We start from the raw sequence: 24,069 nt of genomic DNA, 5'->3' as shown, positions 1-24,069 counted from the left end.
TGTATCTCCCTGCTCCACACCGAACTTTGGATGATCACCCCTCTCATGCTTCGAGTCTGCTCCCCACCTTCTGGGGCTGTTCCCTTCCCCTGAGGCACCTGCATGGGGTGGGGACTGGATTTGGCAGCAGAGAGGACCAAGGTGGTGGTAGCTGAGAACACACAACTTGTTCCACTGATGAATGACCCAGGGGGAACAGAAAGGGGGAAAGGGTCACTGGTGCCCTGAGCTCCTCATTGATTCTGCTGACACCAGCAGAGCCACACAGCCCATAAACTGTGTGATTGCCTTTATTGGAGGTTCTTACTGAGGGAGAGGCCAGGAGGAGATTAATCGTGTGGAGGAGGGTACCACAGGGACCCTAAATTCTGGGAAGTGAAGAAAGGCAAGCAGGGAAGACACTGCTCCATCACCACTGCCAGTTTCATCCCATCAGCTTCTGCAGGTCCTGCAGGCACCACTCCTGAATCCACATCCCATTTAAATGCTTCCTTCCCTTTTCCTGCCTTTTTTTTTCTTTCCATCCTTCTGTCTTTCTGTTTATTGACATGGATAAACAGGATGGGTATCCCATCCTGCTCACAGAGGGAGCTGAGACCTGGCTCCTGCTCCCTTCCCTTTTCCAGGGCTGTAGTGAGTGGTTCAGGAGAAGTGGAAGAGCCCCTGATTTATCCTGTGAAGGCTGACAGCCCTCTCCTGCCTTTCCTCACCCTCCACATGGGCTCAGAGACCAGAGCAGACATCACACGCAATTCCTGGTGGGTGATTTGGGGTATATTTCCTAGGGCTGGTCAGGATACAAGAGCAGGACATTCCAGCTTTGCCTCCAGGAAAGGGAAAGGCTCAGCTCTGCTGCAGCCTCCAGCCCTCATCAAAGCTCTCCCGACCAGGCTGTGTTTCCAAAGCCAAAATGTTCCTTGCAGGGGAGGGAGAGGACTTAATAGGAGAGGTGGCAGGGGGAAGGAAAGTGATTTTATTGCAAAGGATGTTAATTGCTTGATGAACTCTTGTCATACAGCCACGTCCCAGGGGAGGTGTGTTTGTTCCCACACACAGTCTGTAGTGAGGAGGAGACATCGGGGGGACAAACAGACAGGGCCTCTCACCTGCGCATCAAAACACTGCAGTTACTCCTGTCAGCCTCTCACACGAGGGCTGAGCACCTCCAGTTGGCTCATGGTTTGCCCTCACACTGCGAGGACTCAGGTGGGAATTCCTCTGTGTTGGCTGAGTGGTGACAACCAGGCTGAGCTCCCTTTTTATGTGCTACAGCCCCATATGGGGTTAGGGGGATAACACCAGCAATTTGATTAAGGTCTGGACAAGGTGAAGCCCTGTTAGACGAAGGGGAGTAAAGAGAGCTTGACTCCCACAGGGTAACAGCAGGGATGGAGCACACACACCCTGGAAAGCTAAATTTGGCCAGGCAGCAGGATGAGGGTGCAGAACTGCAGAGCAGTGAGTGGGAATGGGGTCAGCCCTCCCCAAAGCTCCATCACCTTCACAGCCCTCACGGCTTCACATCAGCCCCGAACAGAGGCAGGGACCCCTCACCCCAGCTGGCTGGAAGGTCGGTGGATGGGGAGCAGCCCAGATCGCTTCCCCATGTGGGAACCCCCCTGAGAGTTATTCCCGGGCATTCCTGGAAGATCTCCCACAGCCTGGGGGGTTGAAGGAGTGTGTGGTTCCCTTCACGTGCAAGGAAAATATTCCTCGGAGCGCCGACGGCTCCACAGCGGAGTCATGGACGGAACTGTGAAGGGTGTGAATGCAGCAGAACGGAAGAATTATGTGGAAAATAAAGGTAGTTACAGTTGCTTCAAAACATTTTCCCAGCTAGAGCTCAGGGCTTTTAATCAACTCCTTTTATTTTATTTTATTTTATTTTTTTTTTACTGCAGGTTCTCCTTTTTGCCAAACGTTTGCAGAGGGGAAAAGAAACTAAAGAAAAGAGAGAGAAACAGTTTTAGCTGCCAATCTGTTGCTTGCAGAGCCATGAAAAGCACCCTGAGAGAAACGAGCATGTATTATAGAAAAGGAAAGGGAGTTCATGCATCCTCTATGCTGAAGTCTTTTAAGGTCCCTTCCCTGCTGAGACCTCCCATGTCCCCAACATGCTCTGAGACATAAAAGAAGGTGGCTTTAGCCCACACCAAACTCATCTCAAACTCCCTGAAAGCTCCTGAAACCTGGCTCAGCCATCATCTCTCCTGGAAGTTCATTCTGGTCCCTTCCTCCCCACAGGACTGTGTGAGGGCTTCTCTCCCAAGGAGTTCTCCTCCAATGCCACACTGTTCCACATCCAGCATTGATCCCAGGGCCACTAAAGCCAGAGGGGCTGCTTGGCAAAAAAACTTGGGGTTTTGAGTGAAATGTTTCCTGTGCTCAGTGTTGGGAGCCTGGGAGTGACAGAGCTGTGTCAAACATCTCCACAGCAGCAGGACCCACATCCTCCGTTAGGAAAATCTGCATTCCTCCCCGTTTACCTCTTCTTTTCTTCCTTGTTGAGGTTTATTTATACCCTTTGCCTGGCATTTTAGGGCTAGAATTCCGGATTTCTCGTCCCACCCAATGCAGGGATTCCCACAGAGCCCTGTGATGATGCACTTGAGAAAAAGACTTGTGGCAAAGGGCCAGAGGTACCAGCGTTGGGTTGTCTTCAGTGGATGAGGACTGAGAAGCCTAAACACACCATTTTACTCAGTTTTACTAGGTCAGAAAGTCAGGCATGAGCCTAAATATGTGGGACTCCCCTCCCTAAGGCCACGGGAGCACAGAAGTAAAGATAACACACACATGTGCTTGTCAGGCTAATCGAGGCTGGGAGAGAGGAGAGCTGTGCCAGCCTTCCACTGCTCTGCCATGCAGGGAAGGAGAATTAGAGGGGCAATGAGGAGAGAAACATCCTCTAAAGCTTGTTTTTAAGACATCCCTTCCACCCTAGGGCTTGTTTTAACGGCCCATGCTGCACACTAGATCCATCCCCTTTTATTTACGATGATTATTACGGGCTGCTGCAGGGTCCCCTGGGTCCCAGAGCGGCAGCGCCGGCTGCTATTAAGGCATTTTGTCTTTCTCTAAAATCACATAAAGACCTTCCCCGCGCTCCTCCCGCTGGGCAATAAAAAGGGAAAGACAATCCACGGCTGAGCTGGCTGCTCTCTGGCTGGATGGGCAAAGCGCCTCGTTAGGCACAATGGAGCGCTCTCCTTAACCCCGGGCCATCCAGGCCAGGGCAATCAGGCCAAGGGACGGGCTGGGAGCAGCGGCCTCTGGAATGCGAGGGCGGAGCGGCGGGAGCTGCGCTGGCACCGGGCAGAGAGTTAATGAACCTCGGCTTGTATCCATGGATCCCCATCCTGCAGCAAAACACGGGCACACTCCACCGCGCCCCCCCACCATGAGGACCCCACTCCCAGCCCTGGGCTTGGCTCTGTTCCCCGGGATCAGGAGCGGGGATGGGCACGTCCGAGCCAGCCGGCAAAGTATTTCGGAAAATTAATCAGCCCGATTGAAACGTGATTGATCGAGAATTGAAAGCCACGATCCAGCAAGTCCTGGAAAATGTAATAGTCTAAAACCTTATTAATTTTGCATGTTCTCTTTAGATATTTTTTTTTTTAGTCTTTCTTTTATGGAGGTGGCTTCGTGCCAGGATGTTTGTGTGTAAATAATCCAGCTCTCTCCTGTCTGTCTTGCAGCACTGAGTGCAGGAGGCTTTGAAGCCAGTGAGACCCCGCTGCCAGGATTCCCATCCTTCACCTGCTCCCCACAGAACCCTGTTTGCCAAAATGCACCAGCAAGGAGAAAACGGAGGGGAAGAGCTTCCTGGAGCTGCCCCAAAACCTGGGAGCAGGAGTCACGACAGAGACAGTAACACCTCAGCACCTGCAGCTCTGGGGCCAGAGCTGGACAGCAGAGAGGAGCAACATGAACATCAGGCACATCCTTGACTCCGAGGATTGTCCTCTAATGCCAGTAAATCACAGCTCTGAGATGAGGGTAAACTTGGTGTCCAGAAAGTCCGACACATTCCTGAATGCACCACAGCAATGGTGCCAAGGTGGAGGGAGCCCAAAGCCAGCGAGGGGGTTTAGCTGCTCCTTTGAGGTTTGGTCCAGAACTCCTTGTCAGACACTTTGCCAGCGTGGCCTGGCATGTAATTAGCAATCGATGGGAGACCAAGTTGTAAGTGGTGCTGTTAGTATGAAATTATTTCTGTTTTCAACAGATCTGTTTTGATTTTTGGTTCCAAAGCGAAAATGTCTCTATTTGTTCAACATTTGTTGTTGGCCTGTATTTTTGGTTGGCTTTTTTTTTTTTTTTCCCTGACACAGTGTCAACATTTCTCAAGTGGGAAAAAAACAACACCATTTAGTTTTTAAAAAAGAGACCCATTTTTTCTGCCAGCAGCATCCACGGAAATGTATCAAAGAGACTGCTGATGAAGTAATCTGAACATATGCCATCAGACCCCAGATCTGACCTCTCCCAATAGCCCTTGTTGGACTGCTTCCCTGGGGAATGGAGGCTGCAAAATCACACCTTCTCTGTGTCTACTTGTCACCTTTCCACCATTAGACTTTGGCACACCTGGGCAGATTTCAAGCACAGATGGGATGAGATCTTGGAGGTAATTGGGTTTTGACAAACTTCTCCAAAATCACGGTCCAGAATCAATGATATTTGGATTTTTAACTGAAGAAGAGGTGGTAGGTAGCAGAGGTTTGACTCTTATTAGACATAAAAGAATTTCAAATGCACAAAACTCCTTAAAATTTCCCATCTGGAAGCAATTGGAGTTTGCACCTTTCTGGCCTGTAAGTCAACCAGTGCACTCAGAGGTACTCTGAGCAGAAGTGACCCTTTTTTCCTGCTTTATCTAAAATGCCACGTCCATGGAGTCACCCTTGGGACAGGATTCCCCACCGTAGCTGCCATGTGTGCCCTGTGCCAGGCCAGCCTTGAAAACTCAACGAAATGAGGATGAAGCAGGTGATGGATCTTCACCCCAGGGTCAGAACGCAGCTCTCTGCTGGGTTTCCAGTTGGATTTTTTCCCGTGGAGCCGGTGGTGCTACGTCGTGTTGGCTTTCCCTGGGAACTCTTGCTATTCCCAGCGTTTTGGCCACAAGATGGATCAAACCTGGCTGTGGCCTTAGGGCCCTGTGTGTCCATCACTGTGCAGGGTCCAGCTGTTATTAGGTCTCTTTATTTATGTCCCACTCTTCCCCCCAGAGCCTTTCCGAACTGTCTTCACCGTCTCCTGTTAAATCTGGAAGACAAAGTGTTAGTCCTCTCCACGAGGGTTTTTTATTTTTAATAAAACTTGCCTGTGTTTTTCCTGAGGGACTTGTTGGAGTTGTGAAAGTCAAAGATAAAATGTTCTCAGCGCTGTTTCCCGGAGAGCGATGCCGTGTTTGCTCGTGGAACTCCTGTAATGAACATCTGCAAAGGGCAGAGGTGGCACCGAGGCAGAGTCTGTGGCCCACGTCCCTCTGAATCCTGGAGATGCTGGCAGCCAGATCCAAGTCCATATTTTCCAGCTCTTCTGAAATGGTTTCTGATGGGCTAAAAGAAAACTTGAAAGGGAACAGCTTCAACATGGGAGAGAAAACAAAGCCTCCTTTCCTCCTCTGTCTGTGCTTTGTGGCTGCCTTGCAGCTCCCTGAGGGATTCAGGAACCTTCATGGGGCCACAGGAAGGTGTTCAGCCTCGTCAGAAGCTGATGGTGCAGAGCTGGAAAGGCAATTTCTACACCAGACAAGAGGCAACTTCCCTGAATCAGGACCTCCCATGCCATGGAACAACACTGTCTGCAGGAGAAGCCCAGGGGTGCCTTAGCTCTCGGTTACTAATCAAGGCTAATGAGCTGATACTCATGCTGGGCTAACAAGGCTGAACTCTGCTGGTCCTGGGGGGAGCAGGGAGATACTGCCCAGTGCTGCACTGGGAGGGAGGGAGGAAGATACTTCTAGACCAGGGCTCCCTCACAGACCATTTTGACAGGAAGAAAATGTATTTCCATCCTCATAAATCCTCGGCAGAAAACATCGACTCGATGCCAATGGGAAAAAAAACCCACTAATAAATAAAAGGAAGGACTGTTTTTCTTTTGGATGGTTTGAATTGTCAGTGTTTTCTGGACTGAAAGTTGAGATTTTATTATGTTTTTTTAAATTCTCTTCTGCTATTGGGAAAAAGCAAATACCTTAAGTTAAATGCCTTTCTACCAGTATCCATGAGTGCACCCTGTGGCACAAAAATCACATTCCTCAGTGCCCAGAGCAGTATGGGGACATGTCCCTGTGGCCACTGAGGGTACATCAGCAACTGGCTGATGTCAAACCACTCCTTCTTGAGCATAAGGACATGTAATGAAAAAAAAAAATCACATTTTCTGTGAAAAACAGTACTTTACACAGAGACCTTAAACCCAGCTCCAGTTTTCCACCAAAGGAAAAGTTTTGATAGGAGCTTTCATCTGCCCTACTCCAAACTTTACACAGGCTCCAGCCCTAAACTCTGACCCTACCAGGACTTCCCACTCTGCTTTGAACAAGTTCCTACTCATCTTACGAGCCAGAGCAAAGGCTGGGCAGAGAAGTGGCTTTCTTGGCACCCAGATCTCTCTTCTGATTATTATTCTGGTCATTCACCCTCTTTCTCTCTCAGTCTTGAGGAAGGAGCAGTGATTCTGTGAGTTGAAATTTGGATGTATTCCCAGCTCCATTTTTTTCCCCCCTCCTGTTAATTAAAACTAATAAATCTGCTCAACAGAGTTTGCAGAGCAGGGGGACAAGGTACAGTTATCTTGACATGGCAAGGCCATCTCCCTCGTTCCCCCACACCTTTTATTTATTTAATTTATTCACCTATTTATTCAGTTCTTGAGCCCGTTCCAGAAATATGCTGCTGATCTGAATTTCTCGTCTATGCTACGTGCAGGCTCTTTGCTTTTCTTTCACGAGGAGGCAGTCCCCCAGGAGCTGCAAATAATCAACAATTGTCGTGGCTGCATCCCCAGACATAATTACAGACAATCTGGAGTAACCTGGAAACAAAGGAGTCCGTGTTAACAGGAGACCTGCTCAGTCTGTTCCTCCTCACGGACCCTCCTGGGGGTGAAGGGAGGTGAAAGTCCAGGCTTTGGGGTGAGGGGGGTTAGTGCAGTGCTCAGCCCCATGTATGGATTCGGAGGATTCAGCAGGAAAAACATAAATAAAAGTATCCCTCTCTCACGTTTGGGTGTTTAAAGCCCTCTAAGGTGTTGCACAACCCCACTGACAACCCTGGCCACTCCAGAGAGACAGGTACCCATCAGCTCCAGGAAATTAGGGAGCCCTGGGAGGCTCCAGGTACCTACAAAACAGCCCTCCTGTCCTTCTCCAGTGTGGTAAATACACCCTCCGGGAGGAGAGAAGTGAGCTCTGATCCAGGTGTCCGGTCCGAGATGGGACAGGCAGGATTTTTTGGAGGTGCTGCCCATCCCCATCTTTGCAGCCCGGTCCCGTTTGCCTGCGGGGAGCGGGTGCTGCTCCCCCTTCCTCGGCATCGCGGCGCTGCCAGAGGGGAGCGCCGAGGACAAGGGTGACCCGAGGGTGCCGCGGAGACCCTGGCTGAGTTTCAAAGGCAGAAGTTTGTGCAAAATGGCTTTGCTCTGAAGTCCTGCAGTCTCCTCCTCCTCGCCGGGAGAAAGGCAGTGCCGGTAGCTATAGCAACCAGACCTCCTTCGCTCCAGCCGCCAAACTTCACCCAGACCGGCTTCGGAGGAGAAATGAAGAGGGACGGGAGAATGCAAATGACCTGCAATCCCTCCAAGCCCTCCCGATCAATATTATCTTAATTTTAAACCACGGGAGTTAGGCGAGATGTGTGCGAGGATAAAGGAGCGAATCCCACGCTGCAGGGATGGTGGAAAAAAAGGAAAAGGGAAGGCGCAAGACAGAAAAACAAGATGATGATCCATCTCGTTCACCCCCTTAGCCTCCAAGCGGGCTCAGAAGTGCCTGTACTAGTGTCATCCGGAGGGTAACAGCTCTAATTAGTGATTTAAGTACCCTCCGCAACAGACTTTGCTCTCTCCCTGCTCTTGGGAAACGGCTGTGCCACAGTTGTTGAGGCAAAGCACGTCCTTCCCTCGCTCTCCCCCTTCTCTGGCACAGCAGCACGACACAGCAGTGGGGTATCAGCCACCTCTGGAATGGTGCTGTGCCCTTTCTGCGTGTAGAGCAGAGCTTTAGGGGGATCAGCAACAGCCAGTCATGAACATCAGCCTTCGTGGCTGTGTCTGCCAGGGCAAAGCTCCTCATTCACCTGCCCCAGCAACAACCATTGCAGTCAAACCTGAGTCCAGCAAAACAGTGGCCAGTTATGGGACAGGACATCCATGTTCCCTGTTTGATGGTCTCTGCACCTTCCCATCCCCTGCCCTCAGCAGCACTTGGGCTTTCCTGCTCCATCTTCGTCCCTCTCCTCTGCACAAGATTCCTCGTGGCTGCCATTCCCACCTCTTTGTCTCTCTGAGGGCTGCTCAAACAACCCCACAGTGACTTTTCACCCCTTTTCCCCAAACTGTGTGAGTTCCCTTTACCTGCTTTACAGATGGGGAAATGTAGGCAGGGAGCAAAGGACCTGCTCAAAGTCATCCCTCCATCACCAGTGGTAGATGCAGGAATTGATCCCAGGACCCTGAATCTACACCAGCTAGGCTGCACTGCTGGGATATTTATCCCATGAAACAATTCCTGTTTTCTATTTCAGATGACTTGTCAACCAAAACTAAAGGGAAAAAATAGAAACTTTTACGTCTGGAAGGAAAGTTATAATTTTCTTTGCACGAAACCCTCTGACTCAGTTCTCCAATGAATATCTCCAATTCACTAAAAGTGCTTAAGTGTTGGTTTTAGAAAGTTCATCGTTGCTTTTTGGGAATAATCACTTTGTGGAGAAAGCTGTTTATACAGATAACCACCATCCTTCTCTCGGTTGAAGCAGCAGCTGTTGTGGGAGACAGCTGAAATGGCAAACACACTCTCACCCAATCCATCACCCAGACACGAGGAAGGAAGAGCTACTTCAGTTAAAGGACAATGTTTGCATAAGGGGAGCTAGGCCACAAATCAATTCCCACTGGAAGTCAGGAGAAGGTTTGAACCAGAGTGGGGGGCTCCTGGAATGATCTGCTGATGGGAGCAGGGGATAAGAAATATCACCCTGCCCTGAGGTGGAGCCGAAAGAGGTGAGGAGGTTCAGGCAGCAACACACACGATGGTGCTGACTTCGACTTGAGCAAAGCAGAAAGGTCTGATTTCATATTTCTGTTTCATGCCAGAGGTCTCTGGGCAGCCAGAGCTCTGCCTAATGATCCGTGCTGGATGGAAAGAAACTTTAAGAACATTTGCTATTGAATTTCCATAGTCTTCCCCATCCCATTTGCATTTAAAACTGGCTTTCAGCTGCTGTGCGTGGGACAAGACACATTTCTGCTCAATACCCGTCCAATTTTCCCTGTTGTGGATTCAGGCTGGTGGCACGGATCGCTGTCAATACAGATGGAGTTGCCTGAGAATCCAGAGTTTTCTGGCTCAGAGAAATCTTACCGGGAAATAGCTGCAGTGGTACTGAAGGCTCTGATTGAGCCAACACATGGTAGGGCGAATATGGGGGTTCTGATTACTGAGAAACAAAATGATGAGAATCTGGCGGGTTGAATCTTTTCCCTTTCAAAACTCCTCAATTTCTGGCCCCGCCATTAATAGTTATTCCCCGGAGAATTGATCACAAGTAGCAAGAAACATTTTGCTTCAGCTATTTCAAGGCATTATTTTTCAACATTTGCAGTCGCGTTATTAAAACGCTTCAATTTTTTAAGGAGAAATTGATTTAGGTTTTAAAACAGCTGAAAAAGTCACTTTGAATTTGAAAAAAATAATAAAAATCCCATTTGAAAATGTCAGAGTGGCTGAAGAGGGAAAGCTATTACAGATGATGCTGAGACGGCTAAAGCCTCTTTCAGTTTAGTCTTTACTAAACTGATCAGCTGTGAGTTGGTGTCCAACACAATTAACACTGAGGAGCATCAGGCTGGGAAGGGACAGAGGAGTTTGGAGTGTGCGTAGCTAGGGCAGGTGTTTTCCAGCCCAGCTGTGCCAGCTCCATCCCTGGGCACAGGTAGAACCACTGAACACGATTCTGGAGCCAACACAGCGATCTTTGAAGAGGTGACGATGCAAAAATGCAGGAAAGGGCCGGTGCAACACCTGCCTTTGTGGAAGGGGAGGGAGGAGAATGAGTTCCCCTCAAATTTTTGGCAGTGCGCTGAGAGCAAACAAAGCCTGAGTGAGCACCTGGAAGAACAGAGGAAAAGGAATAACAGCCAACACGAATTTTGTAAAGATCAAATTAGGTCAAACCAATCCAATTTCCTCCAGTTACAGGGTGGTAGGGCTGGTGCTGGAGGAAGATGCAGGAGATGTCATCTCTCTTTACTTCAGGAAGGCTTTTCAAGCTGTCCCCCATGACATTCTCATCAGCACGCTGGGAAACAGCTTTATATGGCAATTTGGCTGTACCTAGAAAGGGATTATCAATGGTTCCCTGTCAGACAGGAGGGATGTGTCTAACAGGAGTCTCTCTTGATCTGGTATGATTCAATATTTCAATTAACCTCCCGGATGATGGAAGAGGGGAGATGTTTATTAGATCTGCAGAGGGCTCGCCCCAGGAAAGGCTGTTGACCCTTCGGAGGACATGAAACCAAAATCAGACCAGAGTTGACACCCAGTGATGGGAAACTGGAGAAAGGGCCTGAGATATCCTGTAAAGCTGGTGAAATTCAGGGAGGACCAGAGCACAGCTCACACAAACACCAGATGGGCTACAATGGGCTGGGCAGCAGCTCAGCAGAAAAAGATCCAGGGCTGTATTTGATGGGAAGTGGAACAGACTGTGGCAATAAAAGGCAAAGGGTTGACTGCAGGGTTGCCTTAGAAATGGCTCAGAAAGAGCCTTCTCTGGACAGGGAGTGAAATACAGAAGCCTTCTGGGGCTTTCTGTCCTGATTTCTGCTCAGTGGTTTGGGTCCAGCAAAGGCAACTTTGGCTGCCACTGGGCTTGGTTTAAATACACGGGTATTTCCGCCAGGAAGTTTCCAATTCTCTTTCTTCTTTCTGCAGAGCAGGGTTTCCATTCCGTGTCCAACGCTGCCTCCCTGGCTCTTTTGATCTTTCATGTGGAGCCAGGGATTAATATCATTTCAACACCATTTTCAGAAAAATCAGCAAATTGCATTTGCGTCTCACCGGAGGCTCCAGGCTCCAGAGCAACCTTCTCCTTCAGGGAGACACGGAGTGATGGGACCAGTCCAATGGGCTGAGACCAGAAACCTGCCAGGAGAAGGAAGATGCACAGTCTCTCAGCTCTCAGTGATGGCTCTATCCTTTAGCAGCTCTGCTGTAAACAGATGCCGAGCAATAACTGTGCGTGCACAAAAAAGGCTGGCGCTAATAGATTGTACTGCTTGTTGCTACTCTGCTAAGAATGTCCTGCTAATTTTTTGTTTTCACCAAATTTTCCACTTGAAATATGAGAGCGGAAATGAAGCCGTGAGCTGCATCAATAAGGAGAGGCAGAGCTGGGCTCGGACGGGAGCTCGGAGCTGCCGGCATTGCCTGCACGGGGCCCGCAGAGCCATAGCTCTGATTCCCACCCAGACCCTCATCCCAAGCTCTGACAACCGTGGAAAAGGGAGGATGGGGCTCAAAATCCTAGTGGGAGGTAGGGCTTCTTCCTCGTGGCCCTGCAAATATTAAAAAAAACCCCAACAAATAAACAGCAAAATAAGACTAACCAAAGCGATGCAGCCCAAGCCTGAGAAATAAGGAATGATGCTGCCAGTCTTGGGAGACAGGAAGCTTCTCTGGAGAGGGGAAGAAGGATGATAACAGAGCAAACACTGCCATTTCTAGTGGTCTGGTGGCTGAGCTTCAAGGTCAAGCTGACAAAGGCAATTTGTTTCAAGCAAAAGCCAAACTTTTTGTTATCCCAGCACACATTCCTCCAGCCGTATTTCACACAAAGCCGCTGTCCCTGTGCAGTCAGAACACAGAGAGGACCCCGACGGCAGAGCCACATCAAACTGTGCTGCCATTCAGCAGCACCCAGCACGGAGATTTAAGGGCTATTGTGGAGAAATCCCTTAAATCCATGTGTAGTGTAGGAACAAGAAAGGCAAATGGGTAACTGGGAAGCATTTGGACACAGGGAAGGAACACAGATCGGAAGGGCTGCTGGAGTTTTACTGTACAACTCTAGGCGTGTTGTTGCTGAAATCCCTGAATCCTGCCATTTTCAACTGGCTAAATTATCTAGGAAACAGCAGCAGGGGCAGCTCCCAGCTCCTGTATTTAGGGGATGCTCGTGCCTGCCTGCCCAGAGCACATGGACTTGGCAGGGCAGAGGATCCAGCCAGCAAAGCACCTGGGGGGGACCTGCAACCCAGAGCTGTCACAGCTGGATTCCCTTCTTGGGAACCACCAAAAACTACCCAAGTCCCAAATCTGGGAAGTCATGGGCAGCTGGGTGAGTGCACTCAGGGATCTGGGTGAGTGCACAAGGATCTGGATGAGTGTGCACAGGGATCTGGGTGAGTGCACAAGGATCTGGATGAGTGTACACTCAGGGATCTGGATGAGTGCACAGGGATCTGGGTGAGTGTGCACGAGCAGCTGCTGATGAAGAAGGAGTAAGTGAGAGGCAGAGCTTAGAAGTGTTTAAACATGCAAACACACAAACCCTCTCAACAATCAGCACGGATGGAAATATTGATGGTTGCATTAAAAGTAAATATATTTTTAATTAAATAATTTTCCCCTTCTCCATTCAAGGGGCGTGAAAGCACTCATAGAATTAAACTGCTGCTTGAATTTCTCTCTCTCTCCTGTGACACATGCCAAGACTAAGATTTCTCCCTCTGCCTTCCCACCATCGACATCACCCCACAGCACCATTGGCTTTTGGCTCTTTAACCCCTTCCTGGCATCCCAGAAAACATCAAGGTTGGAGCACAGCAGCCGATTTTCTCCCCACTTCTCCCTCCTCCTTTCCCTCAGTCCCTGCTCAGGCATGGCTCTGAAGGGCTCATTAATCAAAAGGCAATTAATTCCCCATCATGGGGGCAAATAACAGATACAGACGTTCAATAGCTGCCTTTTTCCATGCTTGAGTGTTTCTCTGATTCCTGCAAACTAAAATAAAAAGGAGGCAAAGCAAAAGAAACACCAAATGATTAAACGCTTCATTAACACCCTGCTAAGGCGGGGAGGCCAAGGCTGATTTATCTCTGTTGCCAAAGAGGCAAAAGAGTTCAGAGGTGTCGAAGTTGTTGCCAAAAGTGGGGTGCAAATTGAGGTGGTGAGGACCCCTTGTCCTGGAAGGTCTAGTGAGCATCAGGCATCTACAAAATGGGAGTGTTTCATCTCAAAATGGGTAGGTAAAAAAAAAAAATCCCTTTTTCTTCTATCCTTCCTTGGTCCCCAGGCTTTGAGACAGGACACTGCTCAGTCTGTCTCCATCTCATCCTAAAATGAGCCCCCTGCTCTGCTCCCAGCACAAGGCCCCGGGCTCTGTGAGGAACATTCCACACCACACCACCAACCCACTGCCCTGGAAATACAAGTAATGAACAAGTTCCTGATGTGGGAAAGAAGCTATTGCTCCTTTTAATTCTCTTGGTGAGGAGGCAAGAGATGACTAAGAGTTTTGATACATAGAACTGCAGGTTCTCCCAACCCTGGTGTCCCAACCAATTACCTGGTGATGGCTGCCTGTAGAAAAATTAGGAGTGAACTATTGTGTTATTTGTTTAATCAGTGAACTTACAAAAAAACAGGGCCCATGATTCAAATGCTCAGTTGGTATCATTAATCACGGTTTGTAGCAGAAAATAATTTTATATTATTAAAGCAATTACCGTGTAATCATTTATGTTAGCAAAAATTCATTAATCTTTATTCATTATTCAATCAGATCGCATTATTTTAGCCTATTCCATCTATCTTGCCATTTCACAGGGATGCCAGAAGAGATGGGGAAAAAGTGACAAAAGGAACTTTTTATAATACTAAGCTATAAGGCTGGGCAGAAATTACTTCTAAATATAATTAAAGGCATCATATCTGCAGGAGGGACAGAACAAACACTGTCCTCTCCACAGCATTTATTTGCTGTTTCTCTACACCTCGAGCTGCAATTCCCACAGGGCTCAGCATTCACAACTTGGAGCAGGGTATTTTTTTTCCCCTCTCTTTTATTTAGTCACCTGTACAAACTGCCAGATTGTGTGTTCAGGGACCAGCAGCTCTCCCTGTGAGCCTGATGGGGAGGAATATTCACCCAAAGCTGGAGAGCAAAGTGTGGTGCTCCCCATCAAACCCGACCCACGGTTGCTCTGCTTGCGGTTTGAAACCTCGGGGTTTGGGGTCCCACAGCCACAACTAAACCTCCCCCAAGAAAAATCAAAGCTGTGGAGGAAGCTGAGCTCTGCCAATCTGGGTCAGGCTCTTATCTGCTGGCAAGCAAAAAGAAATTGGCACGATTTTTTTTCTTCTTTTTTTTTTTATCTTCTGAGATGAGTGAAACTGCAGCGCTCATTATTATCGTTATTTTCTTTAATAGTCGAAGAGGTTACCGAAGATCTTTTGATTTTATATCCATGAATTTATCTTGATGGGTTTTTCCTCCATGGGAAAAAAAAAAAAAGGAGGACAAAAAAGCAAGTTTCTCCCAGGAGACGGCTGTTCCAGGCTCCTTACATGTCATTCATTTACAAACAGGGTGGCTAAGCCCTGTTTTGGTTGATGAACAGGTTTTCCACTAGTCCCTCTCCCAAGGGAAACACAAATTTGCCTTCAAAACATCACTGCAAAGTAGGACAGTGCTGTTAAAGCTATTTTGCTGCTAAGAGAGCCTGAGCAGTTTGCCCAAGGTAGCTGAGGGGGCGAGTGATGGATCCAGGAATAAGACCTGGGTGTCTAGTTTATCACTTCCTTGACACACTCTGGAGTCAGTTTTTCCCAAAGATCAGGGGCAACTAAATGTCTCCTGGGCTCAGGGACCATGTCCAAGGCCACGGGGGTTTGGGCTCTGGCTGTCCCACGCAGAGCACCAAGTCAGTGCTCGAGCTCCTGTTCCCTTCCTCAGAGCTGCTTCACAAGCCAGGAGGACGCTGTGCAAGGCAGTGACATCTCTATGCAACTTCCCTGCAAAGTCTTTGTGCCATAATTCTCCATCATTCTCCTTTTACCCCTTTTCCCCATGGCCATAGAATTGCAGCTCCTGCTTCCACGTTACTCCGGGGCTGCATCACTGTGCTACAAAACTGGCACAAGGGGAGGGTCATCTGGTCCCAGTGTTCCTGGTCTTGCCCAGCAGTGCCCAGGAATCTCAGCCAGCTCTCCCCAGCACGTGTTGGCACAGCACCACGGGGTCAGGAAAAATGATCAGCACGGAGGGACTGACTCACATCAACCCCGAAAGCCACGATTTGGACTTGGGAGGCAGAAGCAGCAGCTCCGATGGATGCGAGAGGCAAATCAGCAAATAATCAAAAAAAAAAAAAAGAGCAATATTGTTTTCCTTTGGAGCATGTAACAGGTTGTCATGGGGAAGGCGTGTGGGCTTCTTTGCGAAGGGAGCATCGCTGACGACCTTTGGATAGCGTTTGCTCGGAGCCAGCTGCTGCATTCAGCACATCCCTGGGCTCTGGGAATCCACAGCCTCGCGCTGCTGCGGCTGCTCGGAGCGAGAGGCTGCTCAGCCCCCTCTTGCTGCAAAACCTGCCAGACCTGCATCCCCACGCTTCTCCCAGAGCCAGGAGAAACCTCAAACACGCCATCCTGTTGTGTAGTGCACCATTACAAGGAGTAATGTTTTTAAACTAAATGGGGAAGCTTGAGATATAAGACATTTTTTACAATGAGGGTAATTCAACACCGGGCACGGGTTGCCCAGAGAGGTGGCAGATGCTCCATCCCTGGAGACATTCGGGGCCAGGTTGGATGGGGCTCTGAGCAACCTGGTCTAGAAGAGGATATAACTGCTCATTGCAGGACTTGATGACCTTTAAAGGTCCCTTCCAACCCAAACCCTTCTGTGTCTCAGTGATCCTCAAGAGCTGGGCTAGAGCCTGGCATCGCACAAAAGTCACTGAGTCCCTGGAAAGATAATAAGCAGGAGGAATTTGCCCCAGATCAAGTCTGCAACAGTCCATGCCATGGTTCCTAAGGTCATAACTGAGCTGGAGCACCACACCACACACTGTGTCACAGCACTGAAGCTGCACTTGGCTTGGTGGTTAAAGCAGAGGATCAACAGCCCGTGTTTCTTTCCCAGTTCTGGCAATGATCCACCCAATAATTTCAGGGCTTCAGCTACTTATTCCTTCATTTCCTGGGAAAACTGCAGGAGAGAAAGGCTTACACCTGGCCTCCACCAGAGCCTGGAGATATGGAGGTGGGATGTACAGTCTAGACAGGGCAGCCAAAGGCTGGTCTGCTGGGGACACGTGGCACAGGCCACACAAATTAGCTGTAGGTGGCAACTGAACCCAGGCAAAGCAATGCCCAGAAATCCCAGAAACCAAAGTCAGCTGGGGCAGGAGGACATGAAGCTGTAATGTACAGGGAAACCAGCCCATTCTCAAGCAGTGCTGTGTGTCTGTCTGCAGAAAAGCAGACACTTCCTGCATATTTTCCTAGAAATGGAGCCATCTCTGGGACGTGCTCCCAGGGCACCTCGGGAGGGAACAGGGACTCTGGCAGCCATCAGGAGTGGATGTTGCTCAGCACGGGGCTGAGCTGGGTTTTGAGGTTGAGGCAGGAGGTCTGACTGCAATCACATCTCCCACCCATTTTTTGCAGGCTTGTGCATCTGTGGTATGCGCTGGAAGCAGTTAAAGAGATTTTGATAGCATTGCTGGGAGAAAATGAACCTGTTAATGCTGCTATTTGCTGCGAAAAGGATTCACGCCCAGAACACTTTCTCACAGCAATGATCATTTTTAGCTGTGAGAATGAATTAGCCCTTCCACTGAAAAGCTATTTGCATGGGAAAGAGGTCAGCAAGGAGCAGCAAAGCGATTATTTGGGGGTACGGCCCTGTCCCAGCCTGGAGGAGACGTGGGTTTAATTCTCATTTTTAACTCTGAATTTCCAGCCATCCTCTGCACCCTCGAAATCTGTTTATGCAAGGGCATCACAAGGGCTTTAAACATACCTGCAGATAACCTGCTGTTCCCGTCCTGCTAATAAAAGCTCTGGGTTTATTTTGCAGGACTGGTTCATTTAATCATCTTCAGATTGCCAAGTTTGCTTACAGCAATTTAATGACAAAAAGTGTGAGATCAGTGTGAGTAACACCAGGCAGCTGCTCCCCAGCAGCCCCTTGGCTCATCCCAGCCAGCCCTGCACACAGCTCTGCTCTGCAGGGCGATCCACCTGGATCCAAGGAAGGGCCACACTCTGTTTGACTCCTCTGGTGGGAGTTAATTGCAGGCAACATTTCAACAGGAAAGGGACCAAAATGCTAATTATCCCTCTGACCCTTGTTCTGAGCACACCACCTGCCTCAGCAGGGCACTGGGAGAGGGGCTGGTTTGGTCTCCAGAGATGGGATGTGCCTGAAAAAGGGATTTATTTTGGCCCCACCAGTGCTCACACAGATGCCGGAGCTTCCTCCACTCCTCCAGCCCTCCCATGCCCAGGCTGGGCTCCCATGCACGTGGCTGTTCATCACAGCTCTTCACCCAAGGCAAGGAGACCTTCATAAGGCAGGAGCTCCCTATGGGACAAGAGTCCAGAACAGATATTGCCCAAATCCTGACCAAGCGCCGGCAGCAGCATCCAAGGCCGGCTCCTCCAGGCCGGGCATGATGAAATGCTGATCTTCACCGACTCTTCATCTGGCTCTGCTACTCCCCCATTGGGTGGTAAACAAACTTTTCTCAAGCACACCATTTATTTCCTTCTCCCGCCTTCCTGCGTCACTAATTATCCGAAGGAGATTGATAAACCCGCCAGTTGCCGCGCTGGTTACAGGTCACTTAGCGTCGTAATAAGGAGTGCAGGAATCAATAGCCATAAATAGCAGCTGGGAATCAAATTCCCTGAACAGTACTTTAAGGGAGGAGAAGGTTTAATTATGCCATTGTCTGGCTTACTTTGCCCTGGAGGAGCGGGACGGAGCTGAGGGGAGGCGCTCCCAGAATTCAGCCGGTCCTTTATATCTGGGCCAAGGTTGGAGAAGCTTGTAGGTAAGAGGGGATGTTGAGGACTCTGAGAGTCTTCCACAGGCAGCACAGCTTCACACCACTCTTTGCTGCAGGCAGGATTTTAACACTGCCTGTGCAATCCAGAGTGATTAAAAACCAGGCTGGTGGCAGCCAAGAAGGAACAGGTGGAAGGCACACAAAGCAGTAAATTGACATTTTTTTCCAAAGCAAACAAGGGTTGAGACTTGGGACTGACTCAGCCATGCACTGAGCTCTGGGATGGTCCCCCTGAGGATGGCCCACAGGTTTTAGATGCAGAAAGAGGGAGGTTGTTTGCTCTCACAGGGGTTTGGGATGATGGAGTTGGAGGCACACGCATGAGCAGCTCCCATCGCTCAGATGTGCAGTTCCAGCAGGAGTGGGAATGACTGCTGGAGAGGCTGAACAGGGGAAATGGCTGTGTTAGTTTTTATTACTGCTAGTGATAAACTATAATTTGCATGTTTAGCAAATCTTGCATGCTTTTGCAAGCTTGCAAAGTGCAAGGCTTTGCTATAGCCACATAAGTGATGGCCTTTTGGGAAGAGGCACATTGGTCAAACACTTGTACACGGCTCCAAAGCTGGGGCAAGCATGTGAAAACTTCCACAGGGATCAGTCTTTTCTGGGTATAAAAATTTGTGTCTTCAACCATCTCCAAAGTGTTTTTTCTTCCTGGTGGAATAAGGTCTGGAGATGCCGTCTGGCTCCAGCTCACATGGGAATTCTTAAGGAGGAGTAGGGAATTCTCCCTGGTCCTCTAACCCAGCTGCCCCTCTCAGCTGCTGTCCTGTGTTTCCAAAGGAGCCAAGTACTGCAGGACTGTGGTGTGCCAGGTCTCCCCCACCCTCTCTGCTCTGGGAAGGCTGGTGGATGCTCCAAGCAGAGCACAGCTGCCAGGCTGGAACAGGAAACCAGCCAGCCAGTTCCCCACCACACTCTCCCAACCATCAGGGCTCCAGCTGGGGCATGGAAGAGTTTCACCCCAGGAAAGGATATTGGAGAAAAGGCCAAGGAGGATTGGCAGCCTTTGCGTTTCTGAGATTGGCTTTGCCTTCAACAGCTGCTCCCACACCTGGACACAACCTGGGCTTGGACAGCCCTGTCTGAGTCCTCTTGCTGCTGTCACCCCAGGTTCCCAAAGCCCTTTGTTACCCCTGGAATTGCCCTGGCACTGCACCCATCTGTGTGTCTCCCCTGCAGCACCCGCTCTCCTCCCAGAACTCTCCTGCAGAGCCCCATCATACTTCTCCAGCTATCAGGGTATAAATATGGTGTGAGATAAATATTGTCACGGCACATTACCCTGGTCCTTCCTCACCAACACACACTGCAGACAGAGTTATGCATCTATTTATGTGTGTATATATATCTAATTATACTATACAAACTGTATATCCAACTGTCTATTGTGTATATTTAATATAAATGCCAGCTAATTGCCCTCAGTAAATATATATGGGGATTAACTGTATTGACGTTAAGTTTACTGGTAATCTCCTTGAAAATAAACACACAAAATAAAACAAACACATAAAAATAAAAGTAGAGGACATCACAGTTTTTATGTGTGGCTCCTTCCACCGCGCGCAAGGCTGGCGCTTTGCCAAGGCAGAGAGCGCTGAGGTCTCTGATACCTTTTCCAAAGGGCTCCCCCGGGGAGCTGTTGGCTCACGCTGGAGGTGTTTGCAGCCGCGGGAGCCCGCGGAGCCCCCGTTTGATTCCCGTGTGTGCGGGAGGAAGGGCTGGGTTGGCCCGTGGTGTGCTGGCCGACAGCTGGGCCGGCAGATTGGCGATGGGCTCCGGTGCCTTCCAGCCCGAGGTCGCCGCCTCGGATACGGCCCCGCTCGGCACTGACGGGCAGTCATTAGGGCCGAGCAGATGTTTGATTGCATGTGTGAAATGGGCTGGGGGTGCTCGGGCAGGTGGCCCTGGTGCAGATCAGACCCTGTTAACCCCCTCAGCCGAGCGGGCACTGGCAGCCCCTGGCCCGGCACCGAGACCACAGCGGGGACAGCAGGGGGGTTTCTTCTGCTGTCAATAAAATCCTCTCCACGGGACAGACCACTCATCTCCTGCATCTTTTTCCACCCCAGAAAGAGGTGACACTTGGCAGCTTTGTTTTTTGGTGGTGTATCGTGAGCTCAGGGTGCACAGGGATCGGGCCAGGTCAGCACGAGGACATGCGCTCGGGGCAGTGCTGGCACAGGCTGATGTGGGGACAGGGATGGTTTCTCAACTCCATTGTCAGAGGTTTCAAAGAAGAGGGTAGGCAACTCCTGCTGGAATTGGCTCTTGCCAAAATGCTCCCATACAGCACATTATATCACAGGCACAGTGTGCAGGAGGAGTTACACAGGGCCCAGAGCAGTGGACTATGTGGAGAGTTCCCCATCTAATGCCTCACATCTTCCCCTGCTCCGTTTTGGCCTCAGTAGAACCCCCTGACAATGCTAAAGCTGCTGTTTAACGTTTTGCCACATTATCTGTCTGTGCAGCCCTCCCAGCTGCTGTGCTGCTAATTATTTGGTTGTGATAATTTCTGTCCTGCTCCTTCATGCTGGCAGTGACTGTGCAGCCACTCAGGAACAAGGGACCTCATGGAGCTTTCAGCCTGGATCCAGAAGGGATCCAGCCTTTGACCCCTGCCATAAATCCTCAGTTCTTGTGATTTGATTTTTTTTACCACCAAGATGACTGTTCCTTCCTATCCACCTTCCTCAGATCATTAATTTATTTAATCCCACGCCTCGCCGGTTTGCAGGGCTCTGTTTTCCCGGGAGGGCTTGGGAGGGAGATCCTGTTCCAAGGCCTGTCCAACGTGCTCTGCAGAGCTGCCCCACTGCAAGGGGAGAAGTCACACAGCCAGTGCTCTCCATCCCTCCTGTCACCCTTTTTACCCTCTCCTCTGGCCTAGACACTAATCAAGGGAAGCTGGGCATCCTGCAGCCAGTTGTGTTTCCTTTCTTTCCTACCTCTTCACCACTTCACCCTGCCAGGTGCCTCCTTTCTCTCTGCAAAGCCCTCAGGGAAAGGCTGTCTTGACTATTTTGAGCCCATATGTTAAATTGATGTTCTTGCTGCTCTCCTGGATCCTGGGTTAATTGACAGGAGCAAAAGGCAGAGGGAAGAGGCGCTTCTCCAAACATGCACACATGGGTGCACACAGCAGCCTCGCCTGGCAGCAGGACAGACGGTTCCTGGATCTCTCCACTTGCTCTAAATTTCAGAAATCACAGAATATTCTGAGCTGGAAGGGACCCACAAGGATCATCAAGTCCAACTCTGCAGTGAATGGCCCACACAGGGATCAAACTCAAGCACCATGCTCTAACCAGCTGAGCTAAGCTCAGGGTCACTGGACTTGGAGATCTGTCTGTGGAAGTGAAGGAGGAGTGAGATGGCAGAAGTGATGACTCAGAGGTGTCTCCTGGTCCTGGAGGGGCCAGGGTTTGATGCTATGAGAACATCTCAGTCACCCACTGAGCTCCCACAGCGCCACCTCTCCTGGGTGCCTGTGGTTATCCTGTGATGGACCTAAACTCGTCCTCCTTGAAGAACTGCAGCAGCAGATTTGGAGCTGTTTTCCCCCATTTGACAACCTCTCCCCAAAGTGAGGGTGTCCTGGGCTGCTCCCAGCCCTGTGCCTTGCCCACGCAGCCTCTGGTTTCCAGCTATGGGAACGGGCTGATGCTCCCGTTCCGTCCTTAATGCCCTCCTTATCCTTACTGCCCTCCTGTTACAGCCTCTGTGAATCAATCACCAACACGCATTCCCAGAAGCAAATCCATGTGCTCCATATGGCACTGCCTCCTTCTGGCTTCCAAAGCGAGCTGCAATAAAATGCATCCGTCGCTCACAGAAGCTTCCTCTCCCTTTGGACAAGAGCAACTTGTTTGGCAATGAGAAGAGCCCCACCACCCCTCGGATCTTAATTTGATGGGTCTGGGAGCCAGCAGATGAATATCTTAAATAACTAATGGTGACTCAGAGGAGCGTTAAACAAAGATAACATTGTCACTTCCTCTCTGCTCCTCTTTTGTTTCTTACTCTTCAGCTTTCCTGCCGGTTTATTATCTCTTCAGTTTTCCTTCTGATGATCTTGTTACTATGACAGGTTGTGTATTATCTTTGGCAGCTTCTTGCAAACGTGTGACCTGTTGCATCAATGCACGGCAGGAATAAACAAGAGGAATGCACACAGAGGAGTGCCAGCACCCTCGGGAGGGCTGAGAGTGCAAGAGGAGGGCTCTGTTTGCCAGCTCGGGGGGTGTGGTGGGTGAGGGGGGTGTGTGGTGAGCTCCAGGTGGGAGACACTCTTTCCACTAACCCCTTTCCAGTTTGGAGATTCTGAAACTGAGCCTCCAGCAGTCCAGAATCTGGGCTGCCTGTCCCACAAATCCTGTTCCACAAATTGGCATTGCTAAATACTTCCTAAGGCTCTGTCCCACAGCAGCCCCGTTTTTCAGGGGCCGGGGTGATCTGTGCTGCACCACATGAGATCTGCAGATAAAGGCAGCCTTGAGAAGCCCTGGGATGAGCTGATAATACCAGCCAACACCACTGGCACCACCAGAAGTGCTCACACTCAGAGGATCGCTTGCTCATTTATTTCAAGGACGTGCTGATTGCCAGGTTACCACTTCACGCTGTTATTTGGGTATATCCAGTGCCTGTTAGTCACTGCTGGAGATCTCCAACAACCACCCTCCAAGCACTGCACAAAGCCAGAACCCAGCAGGACCATCCCAGCCTCCTCCTCAATAAAATACATGTCACAATGGGGATCACCCGCTGCAGGAATGAACCACCTCCCTCAGATTCCAGGCTCGTGGTTCCCGAGGACCAGAACTATCCAGTTCTGCCCATGTGATTGGCAATTCTTGGTATTGCAGAAACATCTTCAAAGCTGAGAAATGTCTGGATAAAAGGCTCTGGTCTGGTCTCTCGTTTTTTGTATACGTCAGTAGAAGGCCTTGGGGAAGCAGGAAATCTCATTAGGAATTAACTCGGGATCAAATACGACCTCCCAAGTGATTCTGAAAGGCCAGGTCAGTTTAAGGGAAAACTGCTTGATGAACAGAGCCACCTCAGACTTCTTTGAAGAAAAGCACTGCATGAAATTTTGATATTACTAAGTATTTAATAGATCTAATTTACAAAGCACTGTTGCTCCCAATTCCCAGAGTGCTGAAAATCCTGCAACCTATTTCTTTACAAGTATGACTTCAAGTCATTCATGGCTTTTAATGCAGCAAGCTGCTCAACAGCTGCAAAAAATGTTTTAGGACAGGGAGCCTGAGCCCTTGTGAAGTGCACCAGGCTCTGCTGTACCTTCAGCAAGCCAGGAGAGTTCTGTAGCTCTGTTATGACATGAGGTACCAGGGTTTTCACACTCAGCCTGGAAGCAGCATTAGCACAATGTGTGAAGTCATCATAGGGATCTTTGCTCACTCGAGAGTTACCCCAGGACAAGCAACCTCCGCTCAGGGGAACTTACAGATTAAGAGAGCTGCCAAAATGCCCCCAAATCCCACATTTACAGGAATCCCACAGCCATGTGTGAGCAGGTGTAGCATGTCACGAGCATTCAGGTGTCCCTTTGGGTGATGGCTGCCATGTGACAGAGGGAACTGTGACACTGTTGGTGTGAGCAGGGCTGGATCCACCCTGTGACCTCAATGCAGGAGTCCTCAAGCATCCCATGAGACAAGTGCTCTCCAAGGGACCTGTGACGCCCATGCCTTAATTAGAGGACAGTGA

At 49.7% G+C, this 24,069-nt stretch overlaps 1 long non-coding RNA gene across 1 annotated transcript; it reads right to left on the bottom strand.

Moving 5' to 3' along the window:
• Window positions 1-21,824: 21,824 nt before the first annotated feature.
• On the bottom strand, window positions 21,825-24,053 carry LOC115307627. The gene is made up of 3 exons (XR_003915945.1): window positions 23,807-24,053; window positions 22,357-22,463; window positions 21,825-22,139 (listed from the first exon to the last, which is right to left on the bottom strand). It is a non-coding gene; the product is annotated as an uncharacterized LOC115307627 (long non-coding RNA).
• Between the last annotated feature and the right edge of the window lie 16 nt (window positions 24,054-24,069).

The sequence above is a fragment of the Manacus vitellinus genome, unplaced genomic scaffold, assembly GCF_001715985.3.
Source record: "Manacus vitellinus isolate BGI_N305 unplaced genomic scaffold, ASM171598v3 scaffold_32_pilon, whole genome shotgun sequence".
Lineage (NCBI taxonomy): Eukaryota > Metazoa > Chordata > Aves > Passeriformes > Pipridae > Manacus > Manacus vitellinus.
Note: the sequence above shows the minus strand (reverse complement) of the source record. Positions and strands in the feature narration are given on the sequence as shown.